Source organism: Piliocolobus tephrosceles, chromosome 7 (assembly GCF_002776525.5).
Source record: "Piliocolobus tephrosceles isolate RC106 chromosome 7, ASM277652v3, whole genome shotgun sequence".
NCBI lineage: Eukaryota > Metazoa > Chordata > Mammalia > Primates > Cercopithecidae > Piliocolobus > Piliocolobus tephrosceles.
The window spans coordinates 96,880,612-96,898,614 of NC_045440.1; the positions used below are offsets into that span (position 1 = coordinate 96,880,612).

Here is an 18,003-nt window from a genome sequence, read left to right on the forward strand (position 1 = left end):
TGTGTGTGTGTGTGTGTGTGTGTGTGTGTGTGTGTGTGTGTGTGTGTACTGAGGAGTAGGGAAGTAAGAGCAAGGTCCTATACTTCTGAAATCCTGTCCTCACAATGCTGATCTATAATCTTTATATGCTTAAACACATTGCCTTTCAAACCCCAAAGCCAAGGAATGAGTTTTGTTTTCTCTGCTCTCTGTTCAGTCACTTATTTCTCCAGAAGCAAAGAGTCCAAAATAGTCCAGCTGTTTGGGAAGTATTAGTAACCTAAGATACTATACTTGTAAAATTATTAATAATTAAAAAGGAGTTTTAATAGAGGGAAAAATTCACTACAAGTAAACTTGCTAAAATGTTAGTAATGGCTATTGTTTCTGGATAATGATTTTATGGGTGATTTTACTTTTTTATTTCTTCCCTCTTCCAAGTTTTTCTGAAAGCCTGAAACTATGAGAGGTGAGATATGGAGCAGCTTTAGGAAATAAAAGGAAACAAAATAAAAGTACATGGAAAAAATACAATTGGGATGTTATTGAAAATATTCACAATATCAATGTGTAAATATTTCTGAAGATAGACTAGGTCAGGGTAAAACATGCCATGCATTAAGAATGCCATTGAAATGACAATGTAACAAAAACTTGTGTCTCAAAATACACAATTTGCATCTCTTAGGGCTTCATTTTACAAATAACACCGAGTTGCACAACACTGTTTATTATGTCTGGTGGGCTTTGATAATTTCTTCAACATGAGTATTCAAAACACTTCTAGGCATTATGATAGGTCTGGTCATTAAAAAAGAATTTTGAGAAAATGACAAGCTTTGAATAGGGCTGAACAGAGACTTTCTATGAAGAAGCAGATTTGAAAGTTAAGTTTATAATTGTGCTAGCACTGCTAGCCTATTAACTGTTCAAGCTCATGAAGTCACCAGGATGTACAGTTAACTTTTCTTTCCTTGGCTTTGCTTATTGTATTGTCAGTTTTATAGCATTTGTAACATGCTGTCTAATTACATGCTAGTCTAGATGAACTTCAGAGAAAGAATTTTTGTACTTTACTGAAGGTTTGGTCCCCACCTCCATTAAAATTAGGTATTGTGTTTCTGCTTGCTGAATAGGCACGTTCCTATGAGGAGTACTTACTTTCAGTTTGCCATTGACTAGCCATGTGACTTCTTCCTTCTAGGACTCAGTTTTTCCTTATCTTGAAAAGGCAGCCTCTCCTGCTCCATCTTGGAGGTTCTCTGTAGTCACATTGGACTCTGAATGGTACCTGCCACTGTGTGTCTCAGTCTCCTGTTCTGATGCCTCCTTTTCTCTGGACCTATTAATACTGGTTCATCCTAGGTGCATTTTAGGGCTCCCTCCCCTCTCTCTCTACTCACTTTGAAGGTGACTGTCTTCAGATCCATGGCTTTTAATCTATACTTTCCCAACTGACTTATGTATACTAATAATTCCCCAACCTCCCCCATGAATTCTAGACCCATATATCCACCGAAGTCCCTCTTGAATACGTGATTATCATCTCTGACTTAATATGCCTAAATCAAACACCTGCTCTTCTCCTCAAAACCTCTGGACTTTCTGCTCTGCACATTTCAGTTAACAGAAACTCCATTATTTCCATTGCTCATGACAAAAGTCTTAGGGTCATTCTTGCTTTTTTCTTTCACACTTCCAATTCGCCAAGAAATTCAATCGACTTTCTTTTCTAATTTTATCCATAATCTGTCCAATTCTCAAGACTTCCACTCTTCTCACCTGGGTCCAAGTGATCATAATTCTTTCATTTGGATTGAAGCAGCAGCCTCCTCCACTGGTCTTCCAACTTCCTTTCTTGCCCCCTACAGTCCTTTCTCAGCACAGCAAGTGGAATGATCCCAAGGAAACAAGTCAGTTAAAATATTGCTCTTTTCTACTCAAAGTCCTCCTGAGAGAGTGGCTTGGCCCTCACTCAGTTTAAAAGCCAGATCCTTACAGTGGCATCCAAGGCCTAACACAATCTGCTGCTTCTCTAACCCTGGCTCACCTGGCTGGATCCTCCTTGGCCTCCTGTCCCTCAAACACACCAAGTCACCTTAAGACCTTTACCCTAGTTTTGCCCTCTTCCTAGAAAGCTCTTACTCCGTATCTACATGGCTCAATCCTTCATCAATGTCGAGTCTTCATTCAAATGTCACTCTCTCAATGTGGCTTACCCTGTACAGCTACTCCCTGCCCCTCAGCTACACTTTGTCTCCAGGGCACTCATCACCTTCTAACAAACTACTCTTTATTTACTTATTTTTTAAGTTTCAATTGGAATAAATTACATAAAACATGATAAAATTTATCATCATAACAATTTCTAAGTGTATAGTTCACTACTGTTAAGTACATTCACATTGTTGTACAACCAATCTCCAGAACTCTTTTTATCTTTCAGACCTGACATTTTACTCATGAAACAGCCACTCCCCTTTCCCTCTGCCCCATCTGCTGACACACATTTTCTTTTCTTTTTTTGAGATGGAGTCTCGCTCTCTCCCTCAGGCTGGAGTGCAGTGGCGCGGTCTCAGCTCACTGCAACCTGTGCCTCCTGGGTTGAAGTGCTTCTTCTGCCTCAGTCTTTGGAGTAGCTGGTACTACAGGCAGGGACAACCACCATTTTACATTCTGTGTCTAAGCATTTGACTACTCTAGATACCTCATAAAAGTCGAATTGTCTTTTTGTGGCTGTCTTCTTTCACTCAGCATAAATGTCCTCAAGGGTCATCGTGTTGTAGCATGTATCAGAATTCTCTTTATCTTTAAGGTTGAAGAAAATTTCATTGTATATATATATATATATATATATCACATTTTGCTTATCTACTCATTCTTCGATGGACACTTGAGTTGCTTCTACCTTTTGGGTGTTGTGAATAATGCTGCCATGAACATGGGTGTACAAATCTCTCTTCAAGATCCTGCTTTCAGTTCTCTTGGGTATATACTCAGAAGTGGAACTGCTGGATCATATGGTAATTTTATTTTTGTTTTTTGAGAAACTACCATGCTGTTTTCCATTGTGGCTGCACCATTTTACATTCCCGTCAATATTGCAGAAGGGTTCCAATTTCTCCACCTCCTCACCAACACTCGGTATTTTCTGGAGTTTTGGTTTTGTAACATAGTAGACATCTTAATGGATGTGAGGTGATATCTCATTGTGGCTTTTATTTGCATTTCCCTAACAATTAGTGCTGTTGAGCATCTTTTCATGTATTTATTGGCCAATTGTATATCTTCTTTGGGGAAATGTCTATTCAAAGCCTTTGCCTATTTTCAAATCAAGTTTTTATTGTTGTTGTTGTTGAGTTGTAGGAGTTCTCTATATATTCTGGATATTAACCCCTATCAGATATATAATTTGCAAATATCTTCCCTGATTCCATAGGTTGCCTTTCCATTCTGTTGATTGTGTCCTTTGATGAGAAGAAGTCATTTACTTATTTATTATGCTTTCTGTTTTGTTGTCTGTCTCCCCTCTATAATGCAGTCTCTGTGAGGGCCAGGCCATATGTATTTTGTCCATGGCTGCATCCCCAATGCTATGAACAGTGCTTGCCATTTAGTGGGATCTCAATAAATATTTGCCAAATAACTGAATGTGTGAATGGACAGATTAAATATATGGTCTGGGATTTTTGCAGTTCCTAAAACCCATGTGGGGTGCGAAAGTGAAAAAAATCTGAAGCATAATTAATAGTTATTTTTAAAATGCTCTAAAACAATAGCTTACAGATAGGTTTCCTGAATGAAGGACTTTTTAAAAACTCTTCTCCCATATGTAGCTGATTTCCCAGGCTAGTTGGAAAGCATGCCTGCCTCCTTCTTTGGAATCCATTAAAGTGACAAATGCCAACTCTGAACACAAACCGTGTTCATTCCATTCACCCACGCTGTATTGTTGGCTCTCCTTGCCCCCACCCGGCCCCTTAATACCTGGCTGCTCTCCCGGTCCTCTTCCCTGTCTGAGCTGCTCCCCATGGCCCTTTCTCACATTTGCCCCCATATCTGCTTTATGTCGAAGGTCCCAGCCCGGCTCTGTCAGGGATTACTTTGCTTCCATTGTTCCGCTGAGGACCACACACCGGGGCATGGCTCAGGTACCCTTTACTCTAAGGAGGCCTGTGGGAATCTTGGAGAAAGGAATAAAGGGGGGCAATGATTGAGCAGTACTTAGGAGGGGCCAGTTACATGTCAACCCCGATTAATGATAATGGTAATTTAGAATCTGCTTATGGTTTCTATTGTTAGGCTTTGCCAAGAAGTTTCTTACATGGTATTTCAAAGGGTTCCGGGGCTGGCTGATGCTGCAGACTTAGCCCTTCCACTGCAGGGAGATCAGCAGAGCAGGGTGTGTGTGGCTTCAGAGGAGTGGCTTGCCTGACACAGTGTGCCCTGTCATTAAGGCAGGTCCTGTCTGGTCAGGTGCATCTCTTCCTTCATGTTCACCAGGATCCACCCACTCCAGTGCAGCAATAGAGACAAGAGGACTTTGATTATTCTCATTACAAAGACAAATTGTTGAGATTGTCTCTTCTCCTTTACTCCCTCTTCTAGGTTGCTATGTTCACCCAAGAAAAAAAAAAAAAAAAGTATACTTCCAACTGAGAACAATGAACTTTAGCAAGCTTTGTTGTCCAGGGGAGAGGCAACCTATAAATAAGGTTAAGTGTAAATGAACTTGGCCACAGGCTGCTGAGATTCAGATCCCCACCCAGTTGCTTTCTAGCCTCAGGACTTGCAGCAAAACACTTAATCTCCCCAGGACTCATTTTCCGCATCTGGAAAATGGGGATGATGATAAGACTTCCCTTTGTCATTGATCATGAGAAATCAGTGAAGTATTGCAAGTAAAACCCTAAGAACAGCATCTGACACACAGGAAGCGCTTGTCAAATGTGCATTATTACTATCATTGCACAATTAGGGAAGGGTCAGAAGTCTCTTCCTTTAGAACGGGATTTCCAACCGCAGCACAGTTGACACTTTGGGCCTGATAATTCTTGGTTATGGGAGGCTGTCTGTGGATTGAAGGATGTTTGGCAGCATGCCTGACCTCTACCTACTAGATGCCACCATCACCGTCCTCCCAACTAAGACAATCAAAAATGCCTCCTGCCAAGTGTCCCTGAAAAGGGAGGGGGAAGAGGGAAGGGAGTTTTTGCCTGGTTTCGATCTACTTCTTTAGAATAAACAGCAAACATTTTATATAAATGGATTTTTGTGGCTATATCCCACTGTGTGAAGGTAGTTTTCCTTAAACTGGGAATTTCAATATTCCTAGAGGGCTTTGAAGAGTTACAAGATCACAGAAAGCGATTCCAACACACGTTCTATCCTTGCAGTCATGGTTGGCCACCTTAGCACCTCCATCCAGACTTAATCCCTGCCCTCTATAGGGTGGTCTGCCATTCATTAGCTACTATCTGGCTCAACTCCCACCTAAAGGGCAGCAAGACCAGATGCTGCAGGCAGGACAGGGTGTGTACCCTCCCCAGATCAATGCTTGGCATGTACTAGATGCTTTATGAAGGTTGATTGAATGAAAGCAAGAGTTGAGTCACGCTTTAGCATAGTTTTGTTGTTGTTTTTTTTTTTTTCATTTTCTGTTTGTTTTTGGCTCATAGAACAACATCATCTTTCCAAAGAGCAGTAAATCTCACACAAAACTGAAATCTGAGTGGCAGAACAGGAAAACTAAGGCACAAAAAATGTCCCAGCCTAGGAAAAAAACAAAGAAGAGAAATTGCAAAGGAGTGATGGTGGGGCATCTTTTGATTCCTCCATCTTCTGGGGAAAAAAAAAATGTATTCTGTTTTTAGCTGGTAATACATTTCTTTCCATATTTTAGGGATGTAAAGAGCAAGGAAAGAAGAGGACAGGGGTCCTCCTTAGAGGCTTAGAGATCAAGGCAGTTCTGTCTCCCCACTTCCTGTCTGTCCCCCAAAAGAAGGTAAAGTATGTGGGCCACCTTAAGAGAGTGGGACAGTCTAAAGGAAAATGAAGGCTCAGAGCAGAACTGAGAGGAGAATTGAGCAATACCATCAACATCTCACCTGAACCTAAGGTGGGGGAGAAAGCGAAGTAGCCATATGGAAACCAGAGAAACACCTGGAGATGGTCAATGAAAGACGAATTAGGCCGGGCGTGGTGGCTCACGCCTGTAATCCCAGCACTTTGGGAGGTCGAGGCCGGTGGATCACGAGGTCAGGAGATGGAGACCATCCTGGCTAACACGGTGAAACCCTGTCTCTACTAAAAATACAAAAAAGTTGCCGGGCGTGGTGGCGGGCGCCTGTAGTCGCAGCTACTCAGGAGGCTGATGCAGGAGAATGACGTGAACCCGGGAGGCGGAGCTTGCAGTGAGGCGAGATCGCGCCAGTGCACCAGTCTGGGAGACACAGCAAGACTCCATCGAGAGAGAGAGACAGAGAGAGAGAGAGAGAGGGAGAGAGAGAGAGAGAGAGAAAGAAGGAAGGAAGGAAGGAAGGAAGGAAGGAAGGAAGGAAGGAAGGAAGGAAGTTAGGGCAAATTAGGGAGTCAATCACTCTGGTCCTCTTTTTCTCTAGGCCATGATCTGGGCTCCAGTCAGTAGGCATTTGAGTTGTGAGGACTTGGTGGTATGCTCTTGGATAGAAAAAAAAAGACCCAGAAATTCAGTTCCCCAGAAGAAAGAGACAAGTCCCCCTTTCCCTTCCCCAGATAAACAAAGACAGATACTTTTAAAAATGGTAATTTTGGGGGTGGGGAGAATGGGGTCATGTTGAAGTCTGGGTAAACTGAGAAGACTAAGGTATGGAGAGAGAGGATTAGGTCCTCAGACCTCCTTGGCCTCTTTGCTGAAATTCCTTCTCTTCTTCCTTGTGGCATTCTGATGCCACTGATTTTTTTTTGTTTTTCAAACAAAGGTGTTCTTGTTGCTCTCATTCTCCAGGAACTGCATTTCACTCATTCTTTTCCCTGTGTTTTAATGTAGAAAGCATTCAGACAGGATGTAGCGTCCCTTGAAGAGCTCTTGGACGGTGGTTTTTTGCTAATGTCCACCTTGAGCCCGTGGGTTGGAATGTTATAGATAACTGTCTTGATATTGTTGGGGACCCATTCCTTGTAGCAGCTGCTGCTCTTGCTTCTTAGTTGAGCATGTCCTTATACACTTCCTTCATAGACTTCTGTCCTCAGAAAATGATGATAATGATAACATCAGCATGACATGGATCACATGCTGCCATCTTGTTTTGGCATTGAGAATTTGCTGGGTGAGCTTTGCTGCAGTCAGAGCAGAGTACTAGTAGTTTTCCAAGCTACTGAGTGAGGCAAAACCTGGCATAAAGAAGTAACATAAGGAATGGGGTCCAGGCAGACCACCAGTTTGTGGAAGTTTGTATTGAACTGGCCAGGAAAGTGGAGACAGGCAGATCAAGATGGGGTGGCTCAGGTCACTGTCAATGTCAGAGGGTCAGCTTGAAGTTTCAGAAGCAAATTAGAGCACCGCATTTTTTATGGTATCCACCAACCAGTGGACAGAGAATATGGCATGGTATTTTGTGCCTAAACTGTGGTTGAAGGGCTCGTGCTAGATGTTATGAGGTGATCAAGGTCCTGGATACAGACCTTGCAAATGGGAAGGGTTCCCATGCCGGAGCCCATGCCCGAGCCCATGCCCCCATCTAGCCATTGAGTCCATAGGAAGCCTTGGAGCCTATAATGGCTCTAGATACCTTAGATACAATATCATGATGGAGTCTCTCAGTTCTGCTTCCTCCCTTCTGTGGCCATAGCCTGCTCCAGACTGACTAAAGACAAAGTTTGTCTGGCCTGAAGATCTGGCCAAAATGATGTGAGCAAACATATTTCATAATCTTTGATATAGAATCATCCTAGATGGCAAAAGAAATCAATCAACTACCTGTAGCCTTATTGAAACACCTGAAGATCTGGTCTGTCTACAGATCACTGTTCTATTTTAAATACTGGCGGGCTTGATGCTTTGCTCATCATTGAGCATCAACCAGAACTTAGTATACACTTTATTGCCACCCTACACAGCTTGGATATGCAAGATTTCCCTCAGCTGGAGAATTTACTGTTATGTTTACCCCTCAAAGTATGTGAAGAACAAGAGAATAGTACATGTTTTTTGCTTATTGCAAACTTTAAGAATGGGACATGGCCCAGGAAGCTACAGTCACTGTATCGAAGTTCAGAGATTCTGTGATTGCTGCAGCTCTGGTTCTTCAATTATTTTCCTTCTAATTCCTTGTATCTATTTTAGTTCAGAAGCTTTTGAAGGCCAAAAGATGATGCCTTCTCCTTTCTATTAACTATCACTGTGCCTAAGAGTGTTCAAGACTGGCCAACGATTCAACAATCATTGGCTATTTAAAAGAAAAAGCTTTGCAGGCTGTCGACTTAACAGATACCTCTTGTGCTCATCATTTCTCAAACATGGTACGTGGGCGGATTTGGCCTGAAAGAAGGAGACATTTCAGGGGTATAAGATAGCAATTTTTCAGGGCTCCATTATTTTCTGTTGCTCACTTTTCTTGTTGTCAGAACCGAAGAAGCACCAGCTACACATACATCAAGATAAGAGCTGTGCTTCCATTAATGAAAGGGGAGGGTGTGTTGGGAATAAAGGAGTTTTTTACATTGCACATGGGAAAAGGGAATTTGTTTTAAGGCTTTATCTGGCTTTTGATCATCTGGACAGGCTTACAGAAGGGAAAAGTTGGTGTTTATTTTACAGACAAAAATTGCTTTTTCATTGCATCAAATATGTTTTGCAGCTGCTTATACACATTGCTGTGAGAGGCAAACAAGGTAGACCTGTTCAGCCTACCAAGACCTGTTCAGACCTGGCAAGACAGCCAGCATATTAATAAAGAAAACTGTACTTATTGTACTTAATGCAACCAGTTTGTAAAAGGCAAGAGGACTTTCAAAATCCATGTCTGACTGCCTAAATGAACAGCATCCTACAATAACCAGAGGGTACCACACTTAATAAGCAAGTGTCCGTTCATATTGAGAGAAACGAAACAGGAAAACAGAAACACCTTCATCTGGTTCCTCTTTTCCAATGTGGGACCAAGACTCTGAGAGAGAACACAGCTCATCTAGACTGCCAATACCCAAACCAGGGGTTGTTTCAGATATCCATTAGCTGCACAACTCTTACTAACTTATGCTAGCTATGCAGTCACCTCGCTCAGGCTCCCTCTGAGCTCACACTCACAGACTTATCCCCAGTCTACCGACCACCCAGCACTCTAATTACATCTGACTGCTGCTCTCTCTCAATAAAGCACCTTTAGGGAGAATATGGTGTCTTTTCTACCTCTGATTCTTAACATGTTGTTTGGCAGATGCTAATATACTTTTACTGAGCAAATAAATTAAACAATGAATGAATGAATGGGCATCACCAGTATTACAGAGTGTGACTATCATCACTACATGTTGTTCTCTTTGTGTACATGAGAAACAACACTGAACCCCCAGGGTGGCTTTAATTCCTAGGTTAGTGTTCATCAATGAAATCTACTACAGTCCAAGGGTACCTCTTCATGGATGTTAAAAGCCTGGCTAGCCCCAATCAGTTAATCCTTTCCTTTCATTTCCTATCAACCTTATCTCAACGGCCTCTTTGCTTCTGCCTCCTTTCTGTTCTTACCCTCAGATACCTCCCTTCTTCACTCATTTTTTTGTGCTCGCGTAACATTCCCCCTACATCTTTTCATCAGTTGTAACTCTTCCTATGGCAACTAAGAAAACCCAATCCAAATGACTTAATCAAAAGAAAACTAGTGCTCATACAACTGAAAATGGCAGGGCTAGGACTGGCTTCAGGCATAGGGTTCAGATGACTTCATGAAGACCCAGTTTCTCTCTCCATCTATTAATTATGCTTTCCACTATGTTGTCTACATTCTCTGATAGACTCTCCCCTCAAGGTTGTAAAATGTCTGGAGCATCTCCAGTTTATAGTCTTCTACATACAAGTCCTAGATGAGAGAGTCTTCTCCCTCAGTAGCTTCATTAAAAATCCCAGAGTTGAGCCTTCCTAGCTCTGACTTGAGCTTGGTGCATACTCATGTACAAATCACTGTGCCCAGGGGGCGAAATACACTATTAGAATTGAACCAAGTTACCCCAATGCTGGGACTCAGTATCATCAGCTAAACTCCAAGCACGCACACTAAACGCTGAATAAAGGTGGTTTCCCCAAAACAAAATCAGAGCATTCTTGATTCAAAAAGTGTGTATGAATGTTGACTGGCAAAAACAACAAACAACCACTACAATCCTAAACTTGCTTTCTGCTTTTCTCATCTTCTCTGTGACATTCGTATCCCACCTGAGCCCAATATTCTTTTTCTTCTCTTCTCTCCTCTACTGATATCTCTATTGATATCTTGGTATTTACCTCAGACACACATTAGTCCCATTTTTGTCCCTGGCTTTTCTCTGCCTCTTCAGTAATTTCCCTCTTTCAGCCATCCCCCAATTTCTACCTGGATTTTAACTTCCCGTCATTATCTTCAAGACTTGGAGTACCTGCTGGTAAGAATCCTCAAACCAGAACAGTAACATCTGCTGGAACTGTTTGCTTTCCTCAGTGACCACAGACTCTCCCTCATTTTTCATCAACATTTTCCTTCTGTTTCTATAACCCCATCAAAACCAAATATACCCAGGCTTCCCCATCCATCTTAGGAAACAAGACAAAACCACTTTCATTTAGCCTTGGCAGCATGCCCGCCTCCACCTTTCTCCTTCCTGTTAACTGTCCCCTCCCCACCATCAAACTATCACTCCATCTCAACCCTCCCCTCCAGGCTTAAGTTCTCTGAACTTGTCTCTGCTTTCTTTCACCAAACTCATTTCTTACATCCCTGCAGTTCTGTTTCTGGGGCTGTCTCCTTTCACCGCCTTCCCAAAGATTTCCTCATAGTCAAAATATTTGAGTCCTCTCTCTTTCTCACCTTCCACATCCAAATTGTCCTCAAAACCTCCCAAATAGACCCTGCAAGTGTCCCCTCACTCCATCTCTTCCTCTCTATTTCTCTGCTTTTGACAGATTGGGAATTCTCTTGCAGTTCCTCTCCTCCCCTGGTTCCCTCGCTCCATCCAGACTCCCCATCCTTCCACGTCCTTCAAGCCAATGCTCACAGCGAGTTTGTGAAACACTCTCCTACTTTAAGAAATGTTCCTGGCAAGCCAAAATTCTTATACTCCAGCTTGAAATGCAAGGCTGCCCATGCTGCATCCTCACCTGCCCTCACAACCCTAGAGATGCTCTGTACTGCAGCTGCACCTCCCTGCATGTGCTCACACAATCCTTCCACCTTCCCCTGCTTGTACAACTAGGAAATCCCTATGCTTTCCTCAAGGCTCTCACCAGCCACCTCCAAGTCTGACACTAATTTGGCTCCTCTCAAGCAGGCTCCCTCTCCCCCACCTTGAAGCAGAATTCACCCCTTCGTGACTGTGCTCCTCAAACAACACTAAGAATAACTGTTTGCTTGTGATTGTCTTAAAGCACCAGAACCTGAGAGCTGCCTCCATGCATCTCTGTCTCCAAGCCTCGCACAGTGCGTGGCACACACAGCAAGTGAGGTCTTCACCACCCCTTTCTCCACACTCAAAGCTGCATCTGCTCTACGTCTCTTCCATTCCCCAAATTATTGCCTCTCCAGTGTTGTTTCTGTTCCTTTGATGTGACCCACTAAGAGCCAACATCCACAGAGCCTTCACACTTCTTTCTAGATATCATTATCCTAGAAAATCAAATCTGCTCCTAAGCAGTCACTTCCAGGCTTTGCTCCATGTCCTTTCTTCACATCAGTCCTATTTCCTCCACCTGTGCACAGTTTCATTCATCTAACAAGCACTCATTGGTTCTTCCACATTGTTTATGTAATAAATATCTATTGTCCCTGGGGATCTTGCCATCATATGGAACATTACATCTTTCCCTCATGGTTCCCCACACTGACTGCCCACTGTCCTTGTTGACTGGACATAACCAGGTAGGTCACTTTTCACTATTCCTATCATCCTACTTTTTGTTTGTTTGTTTACAACCATCTCTTCAAGATCTCTCTCCCTCTGCATGTGCATTGCTAAGTATGTGATTTATTCTTTGACCCTCAGTCATATGTAAACTAAGGCCAGGGTGACTGTGTAATTTAACAACCAAACAGGATACTTGGGCAGTGAACAAGGGAGCTATTAATAGTTTTGCCTGGGCAGTAAGTATAAACTGGGACTTTCTTCAACCAATCAACACATCTGACTTTCCTAACAGCGGCCTTATTACTTGAATTTTTATCCAGTAGAATCCAACACTTTAAATGCTACCACCATGGTGTGATGTGGCCAGCATCATCTTCTTACCCTTCATTCCAGCCTCAATACTCTTTAGTAATTTCCACTGCTTTTAGCATCAAATTCATACTCTTCCTCCTGGAGTTTGCCACAAGCCTGTCAGACCCAAAGTCTTTGTTTGATCTGCTGTCAAGCAAATACTGTCAACTTCTTTCCTTCTCTCTCTCTCTCTTTCTCTCTCTGAAAGATTTCCATCCAGTCCTCACCTGTAGGAATTACCTCCTCTTCACAGTTCAGATTTTCCTTCTCTTTCCAATTAAAACCCACCTTGAAGCTCACCTTCACCAGGAATTCCACCATGATGGTAAAGAATCTGGAAAGGAAGTATTCCTATCCAAAGCCAAATATCGACCTGCCCCATTTATTTCCATTCTGCATTATCTATAAAAAAGAGACAGAGTAAATGAAGGGGCGAAATGTTAGTGTTCATCTACACCTCTTTTTTATATTTTAGCCTTGCAGGTACAATTCATGCCTTCTGCATATTTCAACCACCAGCATCTGGATTAGCATATGGGTATTTTGAGAATAACAATATCAAGGATGTTGATGGGCTTTCAAGTAATTAATGCATGTTTGAGGATAGCTTCTACGGGTTTCAAAACAAAGTTGCCCAAAATGGTACCTAAGGGCTCAGAGCTGCCAGAAAATATTGGTATTTTCTACTCCAACAGGATTTTTAAATTTAACAATTGTTCTTAATCCTAAGAGTCTAAGCATCTTTGGAGCTAGGTGCCCATTCGAATATGTGCCTATGCATCACTCACATTCCAACAGAAGCTGCTCCCTCTTCTGGTCAACACCAAGGGAGAGTGCAGAGGGAAGAGAGACTCCTCCTTTGCTCTGAGCGTGCAGAGGTGCAGTGTGAGAAAGACAGATTGTCCCGCTTTGGAAGACAATCGCAAAGATGAGATAGGCTCATCTTCAACTCAATTATCACATTTGGTTTAATCAGCTTTGTGAGACTTTCATCTTAACCAGAGTCAGAAAATGCCCATTGTCATTCTCAGCAACTCCAAGAGTGAAAACAATCATTTCCTTTCTCCTAAAGACTGCAGCCCTGCCAGACCACTGTATCAGTGCAGTTCTCGCACCCGCCCTGCGCCCCGTCAGCTCCACACCGGGGAGCCTTGCCAAGCTGAAAAGGAAGGAGACGGCAGTTCGGGTCATTAGAATGAGTTGCCAAAAAGTGCTCAGAAAGTGAACAATTAATTTCGGCTGTCAAAACAGATACTAGAGGAGCCCAGCTAGATTTCAAGCATTTTTTTCTCTAACAGCAAATCCAAGTCTTTGTTGGTGATAAGAGATGGTGCAGATTCTGAGGATGTTTGTGAGACCACCATGGGCTTTGGGATCAAATTGCCTGCTGTGGGTCCCATCTTTGCCCTGTTCTGGCTATGGCCGCGGGTATTTTATTTAACCTGTCTGAGCCTAGTTTTCTTATCTGTAAATTAGGGATAATACAAGGAGAGAGGAAGAAATGGGGGAGGGTGTGCTGGATAGAGGAAATGCACCTAGTATTGTAAGAAGTGAATACATGGTTGGCATTTTTTATTATTATGGATGGTGGTGATATTTTCCTGCAAAACCTCCTGCTTGTCTTGGAAGTTGATAAGTTAAATCTGCTTGTTTGAACCTTCTTCCTGGATGGCTAGTACCTTGCCCAGATTTCAGAAAATTTTCTGAAGATCAATTCCTTTGGGGGAATGCTTACTGGTAAGCCACAATTTATTGACTCAGTAAAAATGTTCCCCATGAATGTAAAACCTCAAAGTAAAGAGAAATATATTTTGTTGTTGTTCTCCCCTGGTTAGGCTGCAGTGTAGATGACACATACATAAGCAAAATGGAATTTGTAAAGCAAGAAGCAGAGTATTTTGAAAAATTAAAAGTTTCTTATAAATCTTTAAGAAAATGCATCTGTGTCAACACAGTAAAAATAATATCCCACCCTACTGGTTTTCATCTTCTAGCCCTGCGTAAGCATTAACGCATTAACCCCTTCCACCACTATTCAGTGGTTAGGAACTGAAGAGCGCTGCTACTGCTCTTAAGGGGGTGGAAATGAACCCTCTACCCTCATCTCCCACGACATGAGTTTCCCCCCACCATGGGTCACAGTTTTCCAGATAACTCAAGAAAGTAATATCTTAAAAGCACTTTGTACAATGGCATTTAATAAAATTAAGAGTAAATCATCTTCGTAATTGAGAAAAGTGGGAATATTTTTTCTGGTTTGTAAAAAAAAAAAAAAACCCTCACCCTACATTCCTGGCTCCTCTTTCTTTCTCTATTTCCACTGACATGTCCCGTGTCACTCTTCTTAACAACTGTGGAGTCTGGTAATCCATACTAATGCCTATTGTCTTACAGACTACTAGTATCTTCCCAATATCCATTATCCCTTCTCCCATAGTTACAGAACTTCAGTTTCATTTGTGGCAATAATGTGCTCAGGTAAAAAAAGACTACATTTCCCATCATCCTTTGTAGTCAGGTTTGGGGAGGCACATGACTAAGTTTTAGCCAATGAGATGGAAGTGAAAGTGCCAGGTGGGATTTCCAGAAAGACTTCTTAAAAGTGGCTGACTGTGCTGAGATGAGGGTAACCCCTTTTTGCCTTTCCTTCTTCTCTGTCTTGCTCACTGGAATGTAGATGTGATGACCAGAGCTCCAGCAGCTATTTTGAACTATGTGGCAAACTTGAGGATAAAAATCGTACTTTTAAATGACTTTTTAAATTCTCTGATGAGAAATCACCATAAGCAAAACTGAAATGCCAAACTCCAGGTTTTGTTTTTGTTTCTGTTTCTTACCAGACAGAAATAAACTACAGCTGCTCCTCAACTTGTGATGGGGGTTATGTCCTGATAAATAATCCATCCTAAGTTAAAAAATAGCATAAATTGAAAGTGTATTTAGTACCCCAAACTAGTACCCCAAAATGTATTTAGTACCCTGTAAGGTCAAAAAAATTCTAACTTGAAAACATCATAAGTCACGGACTGTCTGTATTCTTGTTTAAGCCACTGTTGTTTGGGGTTTTAGGCAGATGAACCTAATATTAATTGACACGTCTACTTTTTCCTTCTTTTTTTTTTTCTGGCCCCAAAACAAATTCTTTGCATTGGTTCATTTGATTACCTATTCTCAGAGTTCATTCTACCAAGCAGGGTTGACACAATGCCCCCTCCATAATTTTTAACATAGTTTTCTAAAATATAGAGTCCAGGTGAGTTTGCTCATTAGGGTTAATAAGATATATGCCAATATTCTGATTCTCCAAAGGCATACATAGTTTATTTCAGGTAGAGAAAAAACTAATTTCGTGATCACATGTTGCACACTAAGCTTGGCAACCTATCTCACCAGTGTGAGAAATTAACAGTGAGGGTGAATGGCTCACTAAGGACTCAAGGAAATGTCACTTTTGTACAGAGGAGATCTGCTTCCTCTTCTTTAGCATATTATTTGAATATCTAATGCTATTTACCACATTGGGCAATTATTTTAGCAAATCTTCTCTTTTACAGAGATGTTTCTATTTAAGTCTATATCCTTAGTGCTAAGCACACCACCTGCCAAATGGTAGATGCACAAAAAATATTCACAACTATTTAATAAATTATGTCCTTTATTAGAGGCTCATTTCAACTACCATTCCTATCACCAGTCAAAAATGATGTAGCTTTCAAAAAATATATCAAAAAATAATATAATAATAATGATGGTAATAATAATTACAGAGCACTTTTTTTCTTTTCTTTTTGTTTTGTTTTGTTTTGTTTGTTTGTCTCTTTGTTTGTTTGAGGCAGGGTCTCACTCTATCACCCTGGAGTGGAGTGGTGCAATCTTGGCTCACTGCAAACTCTGCCTCCCAGACTCAAGCAATCACCAGAGCACTTTCTATATGGATTTTTTCCTCAGTATACATGGGGGATTGGTTCCAGGACCTCCTTCAGATGCCAATATCCTCCATGCTCAAGTCCCTGATATTAAACGGCATTGTACTTGCATATAACCTACGCAAATCTTCCTGTATACTTTAGATCATCTCTAGATTACAATGTAAATGGCATGTAAATAGTTGTTACACTGTATTGTTTGGGGAATAATGACAAGCAAAAATTCCGTGCATGTTGAGTACAGACACTTTTTTTTCCTCAAATATTTTTCGTCCAGAGTTAGTTGAATCCACAGGTGTGGAACACCCAGATACAGAGGGCCAGGACAAACCATACTAGGTCATTTATTAAGCTTGAAAAAACTCTGAGAGAGGTTTATGTATTGTGTGTATTTAGTTCTACATTATGTCTATAGCTACATTCCATGCCCAAGCCACACAGAATCAAAAAAGAAGCCATTTAATTTGGTGCTGTGATACCGAAAGCCCCTCCTCTCCTCTCCACCCACCCCTGCCATATCCAGAACCTGAACTGACTTCTGAATGCCTTGTTGAGTGTACTTTTTGGAAGAAATGCTTTGACCTATGATCTACCTTTCTGAAGCAAAATAACATATGAAGTTACAGGGCACTCAAAGTGTGGTCCATGAAAGAAACTCAACCGATAACATTCATACAAATTTCCATCTTCTCCATCTGTAGAAAAAGACCAATGTGTTAAATAACAAATAATGTAGACTATTTTAGATGTAGGGGAAAAGATACACAGAAGACAGATCTGCCTACAGTTGCAGACCTACCAATAGACAACCCAAATTCAGACATGTGGGATAATCTGGAGGAGTTCTAAGATACAGTGACTGTTCAGAGAATGCCTCAAAGGGGTCTCTAATCACAACGCTGGCCCATTGTTTAGCCCAAGGTACTCTCACTGCCCACTAGAGAACAGCAGCTATCTATGCGCAGGCTAAGAAGCCACTTTCCAATTAACACAAGTAAACTTTTAAAAAACAGAAAATTGTTTTTTAATAAAACTATTATCTAGGAAATCGTTTTAGGAAAAATCATTTGTTCAGTGCAATGGGAGGGCTTAATGGTCACTAACAACTCATTCCCAACAAACTTCAGGAGTCAGGCTTTAGTAAAAGACAAGGCATGGAATGAATACATACAGTTTTGTTTAAGCCTAAACCAAACATACTTACAAGAATAATGTTGTTGTTTGTTCTAGATAGCAATTGTAAAGTCAGAAAAATGAAAAGTGCTTTCTTATGTGAATAAAACATGAACGGAGCCCTCTAACCAAGGGATTTGAACAACTCTAAATCTTCTACCATGATTTGAATGCTGTTGGTGTCTGATAAACATTAGCCACTAGTAAGGGCAAAAATAATCATACAACTGAGAGGCTAATTATTTATCTGTAGTTTTCTCAGCTTGTCAGATATTTTAGGGATAAAACTGGAAACACGGGAAGTTCCAAAACTGAGACCGAACCTCTGAGACTTTTAAGACTATCTTGACAAAGACAGGTAAATATTCCCCATGTAGATTACTAGACTGGTTTTAAAGGAAAGGAGTGATGATATTTTGGAGTCCAAGTACCCTTTTCTTCCAACAAATTAGAGCGCATCATTTTCCTGGAACTTTCTTTTTTTTTTTTTTTTTTTTTTTTTTTT

General features: G+C 41.3%; 1 pseudogene; it reads right to left on the minus strand.

The window, feature by feature from the left end:
- LOC111520909 overlaps positions 1 to 12,720 on the minus strand; it is a 49,767-nt pseudogene extending 37,047 nt beyond the window's left edge.
- Between the last annotated feature and the right edge of the window lie 5,283 nt (positions 12,721 to 18,003).